Source organism: Lepisma saccharinum, chromosome 11, assembly GCF_977018435.1.
Source record: "Lepisma saccharinum chromosome 11, izLepSacc3.1, whole genome shotgun sequence".
Taxonomy (NCBI): Eukaryota; Metazoa; Arthropoda; class Insecta; order Zygentoma; family Lepismatidae; genus Lepisma; species Lepisma saccharinum.
This window is the reverse complement of record NC_139239.1, coordinates 78,306,408-78,326,224: the sequence shown is the minus strand read 5'-3', so window position 1 is coordinate 78,326,224 and position 19,817 is coordinate 78,306,408.

Here is a 19,817-nt window from a genome sequence, read left to right as displayed (position 1 = left end):
GAAACATTGCTGTAAAACCACTTGTCATATCCATACTGCTTTTTTAAATAAATCTAACAGTTCATCATTATGAGTACTGAATAGTTAGTCTTAAATGTATAATGATTTCGAAGTGCCGACTTGTAATTGATGTTTCGACGGCCAACGACGGATCGAGTTATTACTAGAAGTGCAAGAAGTCATGACGTCAGAGTGAATGTCGGAAAAATATCTGGAGGTGGGGAAATTCTACAAATTATGCATGCTGGTATAGGGAGATTATTTCCGTAACAGCTTTGACTGTTATGCATGTGAAGCTTCGGAACGAGTCGCAACTCTCGAAGCAGCCAATCAACGAAGCGAGTCGCTGACGTCATCTCAACCCAGAACCTATCGCTAAGCCCCTGCTCAGGCTCTACACGCCCACTAGGCTCGCTAGACAGACTCGCGCAGTCCGCTGGAGATGTTCCGAAAGTAATTCGACTCTACATTGTTTCATCTTAGGGGCTGCGGGAACAATGCAATTGTTGCAAGGCTACGGTTAATGTAGTCAGGATGGAGTAACTAGAGAACAATTCCTCTCTGAGAATACGTAGAATAGACGTTGGTGTGCATCGTGTATGATCGCATCCTTCCATTGTCCGGGTGGCAAATTTATCCATCAGCAGGAAATTTTACAAGGTCTACATGTCGACTTACAAGAAAGCAGAATTTGCATCGGATCATATTGTCGGAGTTAACATGAAACTGGTGAAGGAGTTTCACTGGAAGCCGTGAGGGAAATAAACTAAGGGCGGATGCAACAATTGCAGCTCGGATTCACCGCGGCGCTCTGGGCAGAAGCAAACAATGGATGATTTACATGCTAGCGCCAAGGGCCCAAGCGCGTGTCATTACATAACAAACGTGACTACACATCCGTGAAGGGATCTTGTTCGAGTTCTATGTAATTTCATCAGAACAATGATTCCGCATGAAATGAAAATCGTTATCTAGGTTATTCAGTACTATGTCTTGTACTTCAAACTTTTATTTACAGGGTTTGAGCAATGGAAATTACAACGCAATAAAGTAATCGCAATAAGAAATAATATGGCAAATGTCTCTATTATGATATTAGTGCAGGGATACTGAAACGCTTCAGAAAAATCTGTGAAAATGAAGACAGTTCAAAGTGGAATGGTTGGTCGTGGTTGTTTCGATCGATTTCTATATTTCAAATTTTTGTGTAGGTTCTTCATTCTCGCGAAAAAAAATAGTTCCCAACCCTCGTATTATGTCATGCAGCAGTAACTTCAATTAATTTTTGTCTAGAAATATACAAATCTCTTTTGAAACAAGTAGCCAGATTTATGTAATCAGAAACAATATTTTGGCGCTACTCAAGGATCCCGGTTTGGCAGTCGCACAGGTCGCCTGATCCTCTTTCAAAGCAAGCGATAGCATTACTCATTAGCAGAACCCATTTTTTCCTGTAAACAGATTTGTAAGCTTTGTAATTAGCTTACACTGAACTGGCAACCCAGCATATATTCGAGTCAAAAATATATTTTTTTTTTATGTTATTCCGGGATGTTGAGTTCCTGTGGTTCACCCATCTAATTTGCACATTTCAAATGACACCAGACATATACGGTGGAATATTTCCTAAGAGTTATTACTATTGACCTTAATTAAATTAACCATAGGGTAATGTCAAGTTGGTCGTATTGGGACGAAATTTTACGCTACAGCATAAGAGCAAAAACAAACACCAGCATGTAATAATAATAATAATAATACTATTAATAATAACTAAACTAAACTCCGTGACGCAACAGGACCATGGCCAGGGCCAGACCCTGCCAGAGCAGGTATTGATTGGGTGATGTGTGGTCAGCGCATCGGATCCCATCGCCACTGTTTTCTGGCTTTCTTGACGCTCGCACGAAAGGGAAGAGCTCTAACCACTGGGCTACGCGGCAGCCCCAATAATAATAATAATAATACCTTCTGATGATTTGAATATATACAGAGTGTGTCGGCTCCGTGGCCGAGTGGTTAACACGTTACGACGATACAGGTCCAGGGTTCGAATCCTGGCCTGGGCATGGTTGTTTGTGAGTGTCCATTTATCATTTTCATTATACAATTACTCATTCCTATCTTCGCAAATTAGCCAAAAGTGGCACAAAAAGCGAAGTAAAATGAAGCAAACCAATCAAGATACAGTGTTGTTCAGTTTTATTTCCCAGATGGCAGGAATGTTTTGTATGTTAAGCCTTGTTTCCAAGTTAATAAAACTGACCAAGACAAACTTTTATAGTATAAGAAAATACGAGGCATATTTTCAAAGTAAGTGTCGTTTTGCAATTAGGCCTCTGTAGCGCTCCACTCGCCGTTTCGCACATGCGCGCTGAGGACCTGCGTCATTGGCTTGCCACAGACGACATTACGCAACCGTTCGTCCGAGTAGACAGTTGTTCAGATGTGGTTACAATGCCTCAGACGATTGAAAGTCCCGCGGAGTGTGAACTACGCGCTGTCATTCGTTTTCTAAGTGCAAGAGACGTGAAAGCTGCCGAAATCCATCGCCAGATTGCAGAAGTATATGGAGACAACGCTATCAGCGATGGCATGGTAAGAAGATGGGTGAGGGCATTTAAGGATGGCCGTGACGTGCACGACGAGGGGCGAAGTGGGCGACCGTCCGTCATTAACGATAACCTGTTGCAGCAAGTTGATGAAAAAGTGCGCGAAAACAGACGCTTTACAATTTCATTTCTATCTACGGAGTTTCCGGAAGTGTGACGCAGTGTTCTGTATGAAATGGTGACGCTAACTCACCTCTAATCAATATTGCGTCATCTCAAATCGAATACCCTAATCGACCAACCTGTATGTATCTACCTTGCTTATATTTACGCAGAGATCTGGCAACATTGCACTCGGTTGCCATGACAAATGATGCTGCCATCTGTTATCGAAAAGTTACCGCAAAATCGGGTTTAGTTCCCCCTTAAATTGAGGGATTCGTAAAATAAATAGATTGATGCAATTTTTAAAAGAATTGGTAATTCGCATTATTAAAAAATATATTTGATTGATTGATTTGGTTTATTTTACATCGTATTTCTGCCACTGTTATGAGATGAAAATGAGTGATGACAGTGATGAAGGCACAATATAAGAACTCCCATGCCCAGGCTGGGATTCGAACCCGAGAACCTTGACATCTTAGCCAGGTGTGCGAACCACTCCGTCACAGAGGCCGCATAATAATGATTTTGAGCCACGTTCTCAAACCTGACAATATCTGATAATCGAATTATTTAATGAATCTACATGTTTTAAATGAACATGAAATCATGATAAAAATAAAGTTTTGCTACTGAAATAAGTAAATTATTTGCCACATTTAGAGTAAGGGAATTGGGAAGATGCAAGATATTCTGCAAAAGAAATTGAAGCAATTTTTTACTGTTTAGTTACACTTTCGATTTCCTTAATTTCTTTGTGTAGAAATGTCAGTGAAAAATGCAGACTCCACGAGGACTCGAATCCAGTATGCAAGAGTCCCCCGGGTTCGAATCTTAATGGAGACTACATTTTTCGCTCAGTTTTCTACATACATTAAAGCTTTTGTCTGTTGTGAGCCAACTTTAATGTGAAGTGTCTCTATTGCAATGAAATTGAGATTAATATTTCTAAGTATGTGTAGTATGAAAACAGTTGACATATAAGGTAATTTACTGTGTCTCAGATTAAAATAATCGATCTGCTCACCCATTGAAATTTATAAAATCCAATAATTGAATTTCATTGTGGCTCAAGTCAAGAGAATTAAGCTTATCTAAATTCTGAAAAGTTTGAGGATGAATTTCTTCCAATCGGATGTGGCCGTTAGAGTACGCAAAATGTTTGAACTTGTGAAGTTGTATGGTGCTTAAAGAGTAGTGCAGGAATATTTTTCATTTGCAAGGTACACAAATCGTCCTCCACACATGCATACAAACATATATATATATATACACACATACATACATACATACATACACACACATGTACCGGTATATAGATAGATATAGAAGATAGGTTTGGGCATGGAAAATTCCATATTAGAAGAGCACACACGGATTTCCTGTATTTTACATACGTAAATACATTTATATTTCTCTATATTTTTAAATTTGTGGTTATTTTAACAAGAGATAATTTCGATTGTATAAAGCTCTGCACCTCGTTTTGGAATATGATGGAACTGAAAATCAGAAATTTGTCATTCGAAAAGTAACGAAAAACAATGCATCTATTCATTTGAAAACAGGGTGCGATTTGAAGGGACGATAGGAGGGATTCTCAACCCACCTTCCTGTTTTGAAACATCAAATCTCTGGTTATGAATGACACATCTCAACCGGCGATCATTATTTCCAACTACTGTGTATATCGTACTTGTGGAGTTCAAGCTAAATTCAATTAAGTTTATCGCACCATAGCTACATACAAAATTCAATTTTTTCAGACTTCTGGTGTTTAACAAGTACTTTTGTATCAAATACTAAAACTGGACTGTGTTTCTGACATATGTTGGATCGCTTCGTTGTTTAATCCTGTTCGAGAGCTTGTAGAGATCTGTAGTGCTTTGCTGTGTCTTATAAAAATAAGTCGAGATTGTCCTCCGATCGTGTCGTGGGAGGGTCAGATTGAAAAGATTGGTAAAACATTTGACAAAGTAGTTATTTTTGATGGAATGTGCTACATTTTAAGATTTTCTACAAGTACTGAAAGTACTAACATTGTATATGCAAAACCAAAATTCTTCAGTTCTTTGAGCAAAGCAAGAAATTGACATGTGTACTCTTGAAACATTGAAAACGATTGATTGATTCACCGTGTAGGAGGACGGTAGTTCAGGAGTTAGAGGAGAACCTTACGTTCGATTGTTCAATCTTCGGTGGACAATATGGACAACCTGTTTGAAGACTTCTCCTATTATATACACACATGTGCCATTTAGATGATTAAAAAAGCTTGTTTTATGGTGACAACTGACACGCCAGGTGATGCTGATTAAAGTGTTAATATTGCTATCAAGAGTATCAAATAAATTACTAGCAATGTTGATATTTTTCAGTTGCTCAAACTCATTAGAGATCATTTGCTAAACATTTTAAATTGACAAAACACATACCTACGTAATTTATGGAAATTTTTAACCTGGTTTAAGTACTTCATTACTAATGTTTAACGTACTATTATCGTATTAACTCTTTAGGATTCGTTAATGAATGGAAAATATCTTCCGAAAGACCTTGAATTAAGTTTCTATACATTGCAAAGAATGTCAGATTAGTTAGACCATTAAATATGTTGGCATATAAGATGTGATAATTCGTTTTGATTTAAACGAAGCTAATTGCGGCACTGTTACGCGAGACGAGTGTACACTCACCGACAATAACAATGGGAAACCTAGATCCTGAAATTCTAGCTTCCCTGGAAGGCGTTATGTGTATTGCCTAACTATACGTAGCTTAAACAAAGTTTCAATGGCAACTTAGTGGTTTTTAAGAGCAAAGTTCGACGGCAATTTCTACCAGTGGCGTAGAGTTACGCTACACACATAAGATTATGGATTAAAGATTATAGATTTGCTTTATTTTACTTCGCTTTTTGTGCCACTTTTGGCTAATTTGCGAAGATGGGGATGACTGATAATATGGTGAAGTTGATGAATGGACACTCACAAACATCCATGCCCACGCCGTGACTCGAACCCGGGACCCCTGGCGTCGTAGCGCGAGCTACACACATAAGAACTTACAGGGAAGCTAGTACATTCAGGATATGGGTCTTCCATCTTTATTTTCGATGACTGTACTTTTGTGCACATAATAATTTTAAATATCACTTCGACGCATCAACCACGTCAAGAGATTTTTTGCAAAATTTTATATCAGTCCGACATAGGTTGTCGCCTTTCTGATTTTCAGAGCAGTTCTACAAAGTATTTTGCTCCTGGAGATTTCTTATTTCATGGAAGCTATTATTGCCAAAACATTGATGACTTGCTACTCCCTTTTGGGCTTACTATTCTATCAAACAATGAATTATACTTGAAAGCTTACATTACCAAACTTACGCTTACGTGATGACCATGAGCGTCGCTATAAATTTTTGCAGGGGGCGGTCGGGCAAATGATTAAAGTTGATTAGTATAAAAATAATAACTATTATTACCACGGTTATAAATGTTATTATACAAAAATAAGTATTATAAATTAATAAAAATTAATTTTATTCGAAATAATAATAATTATTATTAATTACTGTTATTTAAATGGGGAAACTCGATCCACCAAACGAGTGAATACCAGCACAACTATTTTCCATTATTTCTTTTGCATTTTATGCAGTTGATATTAACTTTTGCACGTCTTGTTCAATGAGTGATTGATTTGATATTTTAAGTCCACTTTATGTACAGTAAGGCTAATCGGGACTGGACCTACAGTTTCAAATGGGATCCGAACTACTATGTGCCTCCACCGGCTCGTCGCCTTAATTACAAGGCGACGACGCTACCACTGCGCCATCGGGGAGACCTACGGCTCGTTCAAGAAAAGGCTTTAAATGTTAGGGGAATTTCTTTTTCCATAAACTTTGTTGTGTGACCTCTAACCTACAACTGTAATTATTAGAATTTTGAAAACTGTAGAACAATTTTTCACTCAATGTTATATAACTGTGCAGAGTTTCTCTTTTTAATTTCTAATTATGTAGTTTACACAGAGATTTGGAAATAGCAGGAGAATCTTGACACAGAATATTTGCGGCAGGTATCGTAGACAGAGCCTTAATAACTTAATAACAATTGCTTTTCACCACAAGCACAATATCTCAAAGATTTTAAAGCCGAACTGTAGAACGCAAGATGCTCTAACTCACCTACATGATTCGTTCGATATACATACAGATCTTGAAATGGCACCAATTGTATAAATATATATATGCATATGTACACACACACTCACACTCTCACATGCTCCATTTGGATAATACGAGTATCCTAATATAATATGTGTGTAAATATATACTTTCAATACCTAATATTTAAATATCAGAAATAATACCTTCAATTTGTATAGCACAATTTTAAAATTGAATTATTGTGTTTCGATGATAAAGTTCCATAATTAAATTCCTTTATTTGCATCAGCCGTAGATAATGTATTATTGATTACGTTGTGTTGTGTTGTTCAAATGATGCACAGCTTATCAGTGTTCAGATTAGAATTTGTACTGGCTATGTATACATTTTTATAGAAATATTTCCGTCAATAGAAATCTGAAATCTCAAATGATAAATTACCGAGTTACCTTCAAGCGAAGAGTGTTTTCTTCCAGCGAAGAACAAGACACTGAACTGCTAACAACATTTGTATCCCAATCGATAACAATTATCTTTGAGGAAGATTTACCAGGAACTTATGTTGTTGTGGTTGCCCCGCCTGAACCAGGATGTCCTCAAGTTTCCACACATGTGGCATCCGGTTAATGTTTTCGCAAGAGTTATCTGTGCAAATAATTGAATGTTTATACTTTCCGTTTTTCACGTAAATCTTCGGAATGTAGTCACAATATTTGTGTGGGCTAAACTCGGATATTTGTTTCAAAAGTTTATGAAATAATAAGTAGGTCGAGGATTTTCCTAAAATGCCTTCTTGTTCCTTAGGCAGAGAATGTATACTCTCTCCCGTGAATCTGTAGGGCAAGCAGGCCCGTAGCCAGGAATTCTTAGTAGGGGGTGGGACGAAGTCAATCCCAGAGGGGGCAAATTTTTAATATACTGTGTCGCATTGGCAGATATAGTAGGGTGCACAGAGCCACTTGCCCCCCTCCCCCAAAAGCTATAAGTAACAGGAAAGGGATGATATCTTGAAACTCCAACGAACAAAAAAAGTTCGAGCAACATCAAATAACAATATTTCGATAATGACCTTTCCGGACTGCCAAAGAATACAGAGATATAGTATAACTAACATAAACAGTCTAATCAGGACTGTATCTACTTGATATTTACAGGTCGATAATGTTAATAGACGGTTAATATGTACCAACAGCTTTGAGCCTCTCTGCAGAGCTGATTAAGGGAGCCCTTTATAAATCGTGCTTCATAATGTTTCCCTATAGTTTTCAGTATGCAAGATTTTTACTCACAAAGGAATCTAACGAGAATCCAAAAACATCATTGTGTTGTGTTATGCAAGGAAAATCAAATTAATTAAATAATAATGGTTACATATTATCTATACTTTAATGAATTGTGCAAAAATTTGTATTTTTTTTTGTACATGCTAAAACATTAAAACATGGGTCCCTTAGTCCACCACGGATTATATTTGCTTCAAAGGGGAGACTCTTGCATCAATACAGACAATATTTGCCTACTGGTTACCATTTTGCAAAATATTGTGTGATTTGTATTATTTTATTGTTGAAATACAAGTTTGACATCCGAAAAACAAATAGGAATCCCGTAATTGATCAATGACTTCTTGGATGACATTGTCATCATTAATATTTCGTATTAAGTATTCATAGAGATAAATTATGTATCCTCTTTACATTATGAAAAATATGTTTCTTAATGACTATGGTACGAAACCAAACGATATACGTCACAGAATGGCTTAAGATTTGTTAATAAAATTAGAGGTAGCCACTTCACAGCAGGAGAGGTGACAGAATTATTTGTCAAAAAAAAAATAGGTTGTGCCTGAGGTATTTTAACAGTCTGTTACAGACACAGTGTAATATTATAAATACGTATAAGTAAATAAATAGAATATAATTTGAGAGATTTTCAACCGTATTTATTTCACTGCACTGCAGATTTTTTCTTCTTGTCATTTTCATGAACCTATATTCATAGGGTGCTGCCTGATAACACCGCCAACTTTCACAGTGTGTACAGGGCATCAAGGCAAAAAACTTTTCTCAGTAACTATTTGCTCGTCCAACTCTTCTTTCGATGTAACAAGCAATCGAAATATGGCATCGTTTGTCCTTAATGTATGCAATCCCATTGACAGTTTGCAGTTGCAAATGACATTTGTTTTTACTGCCGTTTAAATTCTAAGAGCAATATAGCTAGATATAAAATACTATGGAAACGATATCATGCTAACAGTCAGGGTTATCACTTACCTTTTCCATTATAAAATGCATATCATATCACACACCTATGTTGCTTATCATATTTGATGCGTTTGCATCATAGGCGTAGCTAGAACTTTATATTTGGGTGTGCACAAAGAAAAAAATGAGGTCTTGTACCTTTTTTAATAGCATATTTTGCAAAACAATCACTTGGCTCTTTAACTGCACTGATGTTTGTAAAGGAATATAAATTCACTAAATGACAGTGTTGAACATTTCTGAATATATGTAGTAGAAAAATATCAAATTGCATAGAAATCACACACACACAAAATGTTCATACATGTTACAAACAAATACATCAAAATACACGTTATATATAACAAGAGACGTCTGTCAAAAGGTACAATGTTCTTAAACTCATCATTAACTTCATTTACATCAATAGACTAAGCTTTCCTGTTCCACAAATAGTAAGAGCAGGGCTTCCAATCTATCCTGCTTCCGAGTTGCTCTTAATTTAGTTTTTTAACTTGGGTAAGCTTGGAGAAAGCTCTCTCACACGTGCAGCTTGTGACAGGTATAGAAGAAAAGCGCTGTAGTACAGAGTAGAATGCAGTAAATATCTTCTTTCTCCAATGACATAAAAAAATCGAAAAACTACAGACACTCGTTTCATCAGCGATAATGCACACGTTTGTATCAAGTAATGACATGTTCAACTTCTTACAAACTGCCGCATATTTTCTCTCTGATTGAAATATCTGTATTTAATTATCTTTGATAAAACAGCCCATTAGGGTGTGCCTAGGCACACCCGGCACACTCTTTAGCTACGCCTATGGTTTGCATATGAGAAATGATCATCGGCGGCGCCAGAATTTTTCATCTGCGGATGCTGAGGGGGTGCGGAAAGAAATGTAGGGGGTGCGATTCTGAAAATAAGGAAAACATGAAACACGCATGCAAACTTTCAAAACTTGGGGGGGAGGACAGTTTACTTTCCCTTGGTAGATAAGGTTTAGCATAGTTCGGGGGCAAAAATAGAAAAAAGCGGGGGGCAACTGCATCCCTAATCGCCACCACTGATTAACATAAATTACTTACTGAAATTAAAATATATGTGTGAAATATATAACTTTAGATTAACATTCATTTTCTAGGGATGCTGCCCCCCTTGCCCTCCCCTGGACGTCTATGATGATGTGTATTAAGTCTTCTACTCCAAGAAAGTTGTCATACAGTGTAAACATTCAGATACACGTTGCAGTCTTTTTGAACTATGTAGTGAAATACAAAATAAAATCATCCTGCCCTTAAAAACACAATTTTTGAACCTTTTCAATGTAACCAATGAAGGTACAAAATACATAGGACATTATACCTTCCGTTTGCCACAAGACAAAACGCGAAGAGCACAGCAACTGTGTCATCTTTAAAATCCCTTCTGCCACACTGTGTCCAAAAACGAACTGTAAAATTTATTTGTGAACATTGGGCCTCTTCCTAACAGTTTTTGAAAAACTTCAAATGGTACGTTTACTAGCCATGTTACGCGGAACAAATACATAGAACGTATTAAGAAGAAAACTACCCTTCAAATTACAACTCGCATTAAATAATTTCCCGAGCACGACCTGGTGATACCTTAAAAGCAGCTGAAATTTTTGCTCCAGTGTAAGGAAGAACAAGTAGGCGGAAAACAAACCGTTTATCAACAACGCAAAAAAGAAAAAAAAACATAACTGACATTAAGCTATAAGCAATTATCAAAAACCAGAAACAGAACACTTGAAGAAACAAAAGAAGAAAAAAATGGAACAACAATACTAACGAAAGAAAGAAACGGCCGCTGATCTTTACAGAGGCTGCCGCCAGTACAGAAAAGTATCGGCACCTCTTTCAGGGCTTGCCTGTTGCATACAATAATAACGGTCTTACTTCAGTACCTATCATTCGGCGCTCAAAATGACGACATGAGATAATATTACATATTAATGTTAGTGTTTTCAATTGAACGTAGGGGGTGCGGAAGAAAATTAAGGGGCGCACAAGCACACCCTCACGCCCCCCCTGGCGCCGCCCCTGGAAATGATTCATTAGATTTCAAATTGATATTTACACTCCACAAGATGCCTAGTGTATCCCGTATCAAACTTAAATTTTGTCGGTTTTTAACCAAAATAATAAATGTGAAACACTATCACATTTTCACCATGTTTGATAATAATTTGACCCACTAAGCTGTCCTACATCTTTCACCAGCCGACCTCTATGGTGGGATGGTTACACAACAAACTACGAAGCCAAGGGTCCCAGTTTCGAGCTTGGGCATGAGTGTTCTTTGTGAGCAGAGGCGCAGCCACGAATCCGTGTCTGGAGAGGGGTGGGGATCAGTTCCAGGACAAACGTGCAAATAATAATAATAGTGATATAGTGGTGATAGTAATAATAGTAGCATCAAAGACGTTATTAAAAATCACGCAACAAAGGTGTTGGAACAACTGATTAGTAGTGTAAAATATACTAATACTGGATCGATAAATGAAGAGGTTTTCGACTGAATAGAAATACTTAAAACTAAGGCAAAATGTCTATAAAATTTCATTGCTACTGTGTAAAACCTACGATTTTTGTAAAAAAAAGCTTCCGAGAAAAGATGACCCCCTCAAATTGATGTGGCTAAACCTGAATTTGCTAAAATTGCTGTTTATAAATTTGTTAGAAATATGGCTTTTCTCAATATTGTTTTAACTACACTTAAAATTAATCCAAGATGCTCTTAAGAGTTTTTTGATTATACAGTAGTACACTGTAATATAATGTTAAATACTTATTCAAAATATTTTTGTACTATTATGTTAATATGTTAACCTGGAATATTTTAATTCAAGACCAGGCACAACTTGTATATCTAATACTAAGACAATGTAATGTGCAGAGGTTTTCTAGAATTGCTCTGTGACTCTTTCATTTCTTACATCATAAACATATGATTTTTCACCTATAAGAATAACACTACATATGGTGTCAGCAGGAAGTGTATCATGGAATTCACAGATAATTTTAATGTTTGTCCTGTCATTAACCACAACTTGTTTTCTTTTTGAGGTGTTGATGACAAACATGGGTCTCTCTGTGTTTTGAATTCATCTTGTGAGTAATACATGTCAGTATTCCCAATTGTGACCCTTTTGAATGCTGTAAATGCCTCATATAATTTGAGGAAATCATTCTTGGACATGTTTAAATTATAACTTTCTCTAGGGAACACCTCATTTCTGCCATTTTTAAGATAAATGTTCTTGATGTTGCAGTTATCAAATTTACTTGAATTTTTTTCCTGATTATTGTGTCTTCCAGTCTGAAACAATACCACCACAAAATCTGGCATGTCATATTGTATACTGGAGAATGAATTTGTAGCATCAAATTCATAATAGCTACCAGTGGCAGGCTTCTGCACACATTGATATGTATAAAATTGTAAAGGAACCTGTGGATTTTTTAGTATATCTGCTTTGTATTTAAGAGCATAACTAGCTTCATATTCAACTACTGGAATTCTTAGCTCCATAGTCTGAATAATGCATTTGCCTTCATCAGGTAGGGTATTAGGCAGAGCTTCCCCAGTAGAGTTTAATGTACTGTACCTCATCAAAGCATTATTATCATTGGCAGCTCTTCTAAATGTAATTCTTAAACCACCCTTCCACATAATTTCTTTGTAATCTGAGAAGAATCCTGGCAATAGGCGCATAGGAAACAATACTGTGTGACTCTTAGATATTATCTTATCACCAGCTTCAAATCCACCTATTTTGTAGTATGAAGCCTCGGTCTTGGATAATTTTAGTGTGGCCAAAGCTGTAGAGGTAATACCAGGGTAATCTACTCTGTTTATAACAACACCATGTTTTCTAATCTCAATTTCAGAGAACAGATGTGGCACAAAATTGTCTACCAATCTTATATTTGTGTTAGCTGGATAATCTATACCATCGAGTTTTACAACATCAAATTTAATATAAAGGTCTGCTCTGTGAAGGTGTATAAATCCATCTCCTACATCAAGGTCAACCTCAATCTCTCTGTTGGCTTGATTTAAATTTGCAAAGGTCCTCCGGTTTGGGGGGAATGATTGTAGCTCATAACTCTCAATATTTTCCATTTTATTTATTTATTTATTTATTTTTGTATGTATTTTTAATTACATATTAATTTCTATGATAGCAGTTCTTGTGGCTCCAGCAAAATCAACTAATTCTTATTTTTCATTAGTGACCATCAACTCAATGTAGTCGATTCTATTATGGCACACAGGAAAATATAATGTTGGTGATGGAGTATAGATGATCGGTTCCATAAATTCAGAGTTAGGTTTGAATGTTGCAATAATGCCAGTTTGTTTGTGAGTGCCTATGCCATTTGATTTGGTGATCATACCCTTGGCCACATTACAGTGAATATTCAAAGTTTCTATGGCTAGGAATCTAGGTATATTAATAGCAGTGTGTTTGATGGCTCGTTCAAGATTTGTGTTGTTCTCGAATCCTAATAGCTCTCCTATAGTACCCAGATCTACTGTTTCTGTAGCAGGCACAATTTCTACTCTGTGAGTAACAGAATTTTGAGTTAACAATATACCTCTGGGTAACTGAGCATTTAGAGTAGACAGATTATACTGCCCTGGAGTAATAACAATTTTTTGGTCACCAACTGTGATTGTGTTGTTGTGGTGTGTAATATTAGGGATCAAATACATGCCATAGAATGCTCTAAGAGTTATTGTTTTGGGATAAACTATATCATCATGTAGTTTGAGTTTCAATATTGAATTTTGGCTGGTGAGATGGAATACTCCCATGATGTTTTAGATACCACAAAACTTTTTGAAAATTTTCAATTGATGGTTTATTTATTTGAGACAGATATCTAAGAATAGATAAACATAGATGTCCACAATTAACATCTTTGAAATTTTGAATACGGGTATTATTTTAATAAAGATTAGTTGATTTTAGATATTTTACTAAATTCTCAGGTGGAATACCTCCAAATGAATCAAACACAAATACCTCATTGTTTAAATATTTAAGATAACAAATCCAGTGAGTGCCCTGATTTTTGTACTTATCCAAATTAACTATGCCACACTCTTTTTTGAGTGGTTGTTCTGGTAAAGAATCAGACATGTATACTCCTCTAAAATTTTTGATGCCTAGTGGTTTTATTAAAGCTTCAATATCTTGGTTGGTAAGCGGCTCTTGTTTTTTTTTAACTTATTCATAACTTTCTTAACACCTTTGCCTTGTTTTTCCATGGCCAGATTATGGCGCTTTTGTTCATCTAATTCTGCCCTATTCTTCTTAGCATATATTACTGTTTTTGCTATAGCAGCCGATCTCCCAGCCAAGCTCCCCACAGCCCCCAAAGCTGCTAAAATAGCTGGGATACTAAATATGAATCCACCTATATGTGATTATTTTCTAGATTGCTGTAATTTTTTTAATTGGGGGGTACTAAGTAATAATTTCATACCATGTCCCTTGGCCAGACAAGAGCTTTTTTCTTGCGCTGCTTTTTGGTTAGAAGACTATCAATAGTTTTAAGAGATTTAAGACCTGCATAAGGTATCTGATACATAACACCCTTGGCCTTCATTTTTGGTTTATTATATACATATTCTGGGATTAACTATCACAATTAAATTGTAGCTAATTTAGTTACTCAATTACAACCCCCACCCCAGTTTTTGTTTGGTGTTCATAGCTATGGTGGTTCCCAATGCTGCTATTCTCTCACCCAAAGAAGCATCTTTGCTTACAAATCTACCAAATGCAGCCTCTTCTAATTTCTTGTCTGCCACATGTCGCTTGTCAAGATTATCATGTGTGTTGTATGCTATGTCATGGTCTCTACAAGCAGCATCTAGGGGATTAACACCAGGGTCTCCTCTGTTTAATCTATGGTCTAGTTTGGTACCTGGACAACAATACTGATAGCCTGCTATGTGTAGCTCAAATGGCAACTTGTTTATGATGTCATTAACCAGCTCCCGACCCTCAGAGATATTCCAAAATTTAGGTGGTAGAGTATTAATAATTTTTATAAGATATCCAATGCCCTTAGTGTCATTCACTATAAAATTAGACAATTTGGTGCTTATCATGTCCATAATTCCAACTTTTTCATTGTAAAAATTGTGGTTGCCAGCATTTTCTTCCCCAGCTATCACCAGCAACCTATCTACAAGTTTCCTGACATCGTCAACCCAGACAAATTCTTTAGGCAATGTGTTGTACTGTTTGATCCCACTACCTGTTTTGATTTGTGACCATATGGGTTTGATTAAATTGTTGTATTTTGCTCCATTGCTAGACTTGACTCTTTTTTGTGTGGGATCATTGTTCTGGTATAGAGCATCTGATTTTATTAATATTTCTTTGTAATGCTCATAATCTTGATCTGTATAGTTGTCAGGTCTCTTCCTAGTCATCAATTCCCATAATCCAGGTGTTCCAGGATACTTAACAAAACCACCTCTTTCTCCAAGATGAGATTCTGAATATACTATCAAATCATCTCCCATAAATGTTACCCTAAAATTGCCAATTCTATGTATGATGCTACCATCAACCTCTGTGTCGGCATATAAACCAAAAACCTCATCTTTGTTGTCTTTAGGTGTGCTTAAATATATTTGAGCAAGAAGAACCAATTCAATAGGATCCTGAGTAGCTTCAATTCTTCGAGGAGCAACAGGACTAGGTGTATGAATACTAGAAAGTGGGGTGATTGGATAATCTAATATGTTCCTACCAGCTGCAGGTACAAGCTCTGTAATCAAATTTTGATTTTGCTCTGTAACAGTTTTAATATTTTTACCTAGTTCACTAATAGCATCAATAATCGGCTGTTCTGTGCGCTTGTGTTGTTCATAGATACCTCGGTTCTCTACTTTCCATCCCTTAAATCTTTTTACAAGATAGTCTCTTAATTTAAGATCATCAATAATTGGTCTTTTCATGGTTATTTATATATGTTTCAATGTCTAGAAAATTGTTAATTTTATTTCTATATTTACCACTATTAGGTTTTCTTGTCATATCAATTGTGACAAACCCATAGCTGTCCTGATTCCAGCACCTACTGCAAAACTTAGAAAAATCATTGTAGCTCAAGTCCCCACCTACATATTCATCATGTATGTGTTTGAGGTTGGTATGATCTTGATGAAACACACATATAAAATTTGCTGTTATCTCTTATTAGTTGTTTTGGTATTTTAGAAAAAGTCTGTGCCAGGTAGAGGCAATCTATGTTTTTGTGTCGGCCCTGTGTAAAAAAATTTCTAACCTTGTTTTGGTTTTCCAGTATAATATCATCAAATACAAGTTATCGAGACATTCATGAAGTGGTTTAACATCTGATTCAAAAGTGGCTATATCCAGTCCATCATATATTTTCATCAACTGTTGATATTTTAATTGTTATAAGCTCTTAGAGAATACATACAAGTGCCTGTTTTTTCAGTCTAACCAGTTGGGTGCCAATAAAAAATTATCAATCATTAGTGTAGTTTTAACACAAGCCGATGGTCCAAACAATAAGACATCTAATATTATCAGGCAGCAGCTTTCCATTTCTCATATTCTGCTGTTCAGGATCTGGTAGTCTTTTTATAACATCCCAGGTGTTCATAGTATCACTTTGTCTGCCTCGATCCAGCTGTGTTCTGGGAGACCTAGCCATTTGACCAGTATTTTGTTGCTTTTTTTGCGAATGATTTTTTCTATAAGATATGTGTCTCTCTGCTTAGTTTTGTTGAGTTCTTCTTCATAAAACCTGCCTTTGAGAATTTCACCTCGGTGATCTTTTATTATATATGTATTACGAGCCCCAAGTTTAACTTGAACCACTGTAAATAATTCAGTACTCCAATTTCTGGTAAAACCTCTTTTGAATAAGTGCTTATATTTACTAATTCTTACTTGATCACCAACTTTGTATTTAGGTTTTTCTGTTGTTGATTGGTATCTAGGATAGTAAACAGTACTGATCAATTTCTGCTCATCAGATGAAGTTACCTCAGAGGGTTTCATGTTGATTGTAGTGTGAACTGAATTATTATATTTATCTAAAAGTTCTGGTAGAATAGTAAGCCATTTATAATTACCTTGAAGGGTAAATTGTTTATACATATGATTTTTTAGAGTTCTGTTGAATCTTTCTACAATAGAAGCTTTCAGATCACTGTAACTCGAGTAATGTTTTATTTAATGGCTTTTAATAAATTGTTGGAACACCAAATTATATAATTCTTTGCCATTATCTGTTTGTAGATAGCGTGGTGATCTTCCACTCTGATTAATAATTGTCCTGAAAGCTTCTGTAACACATTTTCCAGTCTTAGATTTGAGCGGCATAGCCCAGGCAAATTTTGAAAATGTGTCTATAACAGTAAATATATATTTGTATCCTTTGTTGACCATGTCTAAGTTTTTCAGCTGTGCCCCATGAGGGGCCATTTCCACCAAGTCAGACTGCCATAAATCATCTATGCCTTTTGTGACTACTGGTAGTCGCTTATAGTTATGTCTGGCTGGTTTGTGTAATTCATCAACAATAATTTGTCTAGACATAGTATGTAAACAAGAATATTGCAACTATAGGGTGTTCAGCAGCTGATACTACAGGATTTTCTAAATATAATTTGTCTCCTATTTGTATATTAAATTCGAGAGAACCATCATCTTCAGCATAAGATGTTTCTAATGTATTGGGGTCTGTAAAATCCTCTAACTCAACACTGGTGACCTTTGGTTTGTTGTCAGCATTAGTTATTGATAAAGTAGGGTAGTGGTGTGCCTGTGGTTGGAGCCAATATTTGATCTTGATTGGTCTGAGTGTGCCCCCAACAAAAAACTGGTAATAAAATTGTGCAGGAGACAGCATATATATTTTGACACCTGGTGTAAATGGTGAATCATATTCTTTGTTGGGGATACTGTACAATTCAAGAATTACTGTATGTTTAGGATTCTCGATTAGGCCACTTATTTCTTTCTCTGCTGTAAGCAATCTATTTATTACAGATTCAAGATGCTCATTCATAGTCCTAACAATCTCATCGTGGCCTGGTTTTATTCTTATGTCCACAGCAAGTTTTTTTTATTGTTGCACAATTTCTTGAAGCAGGGTGGCAAAAACAGACAGAGTATTTGCTTGGTTGGATTCCATGGTCCCTAGCTGTTGCTTGACATTAGCTACAATTTGCTGTAGATTTTCAACAATAGCTAATTTTGAATTTTGAGCAGTAAGATCATGAACTTGTCTTCTAATATCCTCAAACAAAGCATAAAGTTCATTAATATGTTGATTAGTTGGTAGAGTGGCCACTGTTTGAGTAAGCTGTTTGATCTCTGTCTGGATATTCTTGATATCTTCTGATTTCAATATGCGATTCACAGCTCGCTTAATATTTTTAGGTTCCTGAGATGTAGGCAGATTTGCTACAGTATTCTGCAAAGATTCAAGTGCTAATTTCACACTATTTAATTCACTAGCGTCAGCGACACTACGCATAGCATCTTGGAGCAGTGTTATGTCTGCCTGAGTAGGTGTCGATTGTTGTAAAATTTCAAGTTTTGTTTGGATATCATCGATCAAGTGATGAAAATGAGATAGCTCAGATTCGGTGTTGAGGTTTTCAAGTTTTGTGATCTGTTGCTGGACACTGACAAGGGTGTCTACAATACCAGGCAAGCGGGATTCTAGAGTTTCTTGTACATTTTTCAGATCATTTTGTACTGCTGCTATGGTATCCTCAAGGTGAGTTATGGTACTCTGAATTTTTCCAAAATCTTCATATGTCTCAAGTTGCAGCTTAATGTTGGCTACACTGCGAGTTATAGCACTCAGAGCATCAGAAGATGGTAAGTTGTTCATAAAATTTTCAAGTGTCTCAATTTTTTCTTTAACCTCGGCTATGGCATTGTTTAGAGGGTCCAGATTAGGTATTTGTAGTGATGGAATTTGTTCTTTTAGAGTAGAAATTACTAGATCAAAATCTTCTTGTGATTTTATGCTTTTGACAATTGTTTGGAGCTGTGCTTGAATACTACCAATCTGCTCTTCTAGTTGTTGTTTCAATTGTTCAGAGTTGGTATTCTGAGTTTTTAATTTGGCTTGAAGAGCTGCTACAGCTTCCTCTAAATTTTGAAAATTATCGAATGTGGCCAAGTCAGTATATTTTTGAAGCAATAATTTAAGTTCTGAATCAATTTTAAGAAGAGGGTCCATGCATTGTGATTGTAAATTTGTAATTTCTATTTGAAGACTGGCATTGAGCGTGGTTTGTAAAGCTTGTAAATCACTTCTTAATTTTTTAACTCTGACGTCAAGCATCAGAATCTCATCACTGTGATCTTCATGTCTTGTATGGCCAAATATATCATTAGGCATTTTTATTTTTTGTTTTAGTGGTTATGTATTATAAAATATCTAATTCTTAATTCTATAAAAAAAAGGTATAAGTTTGTCATAATATCCCGGGACCTCAATATATAAACAGTCACCGGCAGAGACGGTACATACAGTACCAGAAATCATGTTTGAGTGCTTAATTCTATAAATATTTCTCCCTACTGAAATTTTGACATCACCCTCGGGAGTTGTAATAAATTGTAATT